This window comes from Corella eumyota, chromosome 3, assembly GCF_963082875.1.
Source record: "Corella eumyota chromosome 3, kaCorEumy4.1, whole genome shotgun sequence".
Lineage (NCBI taxonomy): Eukaryota > Metazoa > Chordata > Ascidiacea > Phlebobranchia > Corellidae > Corella > Corella eumyota.
Window position 1 is genome coordinate 13,794,423 of NC_137492.1, and position 2,500 is coordinate 13,796,922.

Sequence of the window (2,500 nt, forward strand, 5' to 3'; positions counted from 1 at the left end):
GGTGTCGACGGCGTCCAGATCGCGGCTTACGCCGGGTTTGAGGAGCTAAGCAAAAATAGTGATTGAGTAATACAGTGCGATACCGCGACGGGGAAAGCGAAAGACTCCGTTCGCGTATTTTGTCGGCCGATAGTTACCTGGTTGATCCTGCCAGTAGTCATATGCTTGTCTCAAAGATTAAGCCATGCATGTCTCAGTACGAACTTGCGTACGGTAAAACTGCGAATGGCTCATTAAATCAGTCGTGATTCATTTGATCGTAAATTTTACTTGGATAACTGTGGTAATTCTAGAGCTAATACATGCAAAAAGCGCCGACCTTGCGGGAGGCGCGCCTTTATCATATCAAAAACCTGCCGGGCTTCGGCTCGTCTTGTTGGCGACTCGGGATAACTTTGCTGATCGCACGGTCTTGCACCGGCGACGGATCATTCAAGTGTCTGCCCTATCAACTTTCGTCGGTACGGTATCTGCCTACCGAGGTTCTTACGGGTAACGGGGAATCAGGGTTCGATTCCGGAGAGGGAGCCTGAGAAACGGCTACCACATCCAAGGAAGGCAGCAGGCGCGCAAATTACCCATTCCCGACGCGGGGAGGTAGTGACGAAAAATAACGATACAGGACTCTAACGAGGCCCTGTAATTGGAATGAGTACACTGTAAAAATTTTAACGAGTATCCATTGGAGGGCAAGTCTGGTGCCAGCAGCCGCGGTAATTCCAGCTCCAAAAGTGTATATTTAAGTTGTTGCGGTTAAAAAGCTCGTAGTTGGATTTTGGGCGCAGGCGTTCGGTCCGTCGCAAGGCGTGCACTGTTCGTTCTGGCTTTACCTCCGGTTTTCCGTCGGTGCTCTTGACTGAGTGTCGGCGGCGGCCGGGACGTTTACCTTGAAAAAATTAGAGTGTTCAAAGCAGGCGCTTCGCCTGGATAGTGTTGCATGGAATAATGAAATAGGACCTCGGTTCTTTTTTGTTGGTTTTCGGAGCGCGAGGTAATGATTAAGAGGGACGGACGGGGGCATTCGTACTGTGCCGTTAGAGGTGAAATTCTTGGATCGGCGCAAGACGAACGACTGCGAAAGCATTTGCCAAGAATGTTTTCTTTAATCAAGAGCGAAAGTCAGAGGTTCGAAGACGATCAGATACCGTCCTAGTTCTGACTATAAACGATGCCAACTAGCGATCGGGGGGCGTTATTTTGACGACCTCTCCGGCAGCTTGCGGGAAACCAAAGTCTTTGGGTTCCGGGGGAAGTATGGTTGCAAAGCTGAAACTTAAAGGAATTGACGGAAGGGCACCACCAGGAGTGGAGCCTGCGGCTTAATTTGACTCAACACGGGAAATCTCACCCGGCCCGGACACAGCGAGGATTGACAGATTGAGAGCTCTTTCATGATTCTGTGGGTGGTGGTGCATGGCCGTTCTTAGTTGGTGGAGCGATTTGTCTGGTTAATTCCGATAACGAACGAGACTCTGGCTTGCTAAATAGTTACGCGGCCTTCCCGGCCGGCGTTTAACTTCTTAGAGGGACTAGTGGCGTTTAGCCACACGAGATTGAGCAATAACAGGTCTGTGATGCCCTTAGATGTTCGGGGCCGCACGCGCGCTACACTGACCGGATCAACGTGTGTTCGCCTTGGCCGAAAGGTCTGGGTAACCCGATGAACCCCGGTCGTGCTAGGGATAGAGAATTGAAATTATTTCGCTTGAACGAGGAATTCCCAGTAAGCGCGAGTCATTAGCTCGCGTTGATTACGTCCCTGCCCTTTGTACACACCGCCCGTCGCTACTACCGATTGAATGGTTTAGTGAGGTCCTCCGATTGGGCCCGGGCTCGACTGGCGACGGTTGGGTCTTGGCCCGAAAAGACGATCTAACTTGATTACTTAGAGGAAGTAAAAGTCGTAACAAGGTTTCCGTAGGTGAACCTGCGGAAGGATCATTAGCGCGAGAAAAAAAATCGAAGAGCGAAAGAGCAAACACCGGGACGGCGACGTGCCTCGGCGCGTCCGCCGCCCCGCGATCAGGAACTTGTTTTGTCGGCGTCGAGTGCCCGAAGGCTTCATGCGGTGCGCGGGCTTGTCGCACTATTTGTTGCGACCGCGACCCGCTCGGCGTCACGCGATTTTTTCAGCCGGATGGCGAATCGAGGTTAGGAATCGAAGAGCGAAAAGCAAACAAACAAACGATGGCTCTTGGCGGTGGACCACTCGGCTCGCGAGTCGATGAAGGACGCAGCAAGCTGCGTGATTTAATGTGAATTGCAGAACACATTGAGCATTGACGATCTGAACGCGTATTGCGGCCTCGGGTTCATCCCGGGACCGCGTCCGTCTCAGGGTCGCAGAAACGACAACGGCCGGCGGGATCGGCTCCGCGACGGCTCGGCTCGCGTGCGTATGCCCGGCGACGGGCAATCGCCGCTCGGTTGAAGGTGGAAAGTTTTGGTATTCGGGCTCGCGTCAGCGATGCGTGGCGGCCGGCGAGCCGCGCCGCGTCCG

At 53.2% G+C, this 2,500-nt stretch overlaps 2 non-coding genes across 2 annotated transcripts; both read left to right on the forward strand.

The window, feature by feature from the left end:
• The first annotated feature begins 134 nt into the window (after positions 1 to 134).
• Positions 135 to 1,944, forward strand: LOC145747350 (small subunit ribosomal RNA). Its single transcript, XR_014282083.1, has one exon. It is a non-coding gene; the product is annotated as a small subunit ribosomal RNA (ribosomal RNA).
• Positions 1,945 to 2,189: 245 nt separating this feature from the next.
• LOC145749220 (5.8S ribosomal RNA) lies at positions 2,190 to 2,343 on the forward strand. Its single transcript, XR_014283610.1, has one exon. It is a non-coding gene; the product is annotated as a 5.8S ribosomal RNA (ribosomal RNA).
• The last annotated feature ends 157 nt before the right edge of the window (positions 2,344 to 2,500 follow it).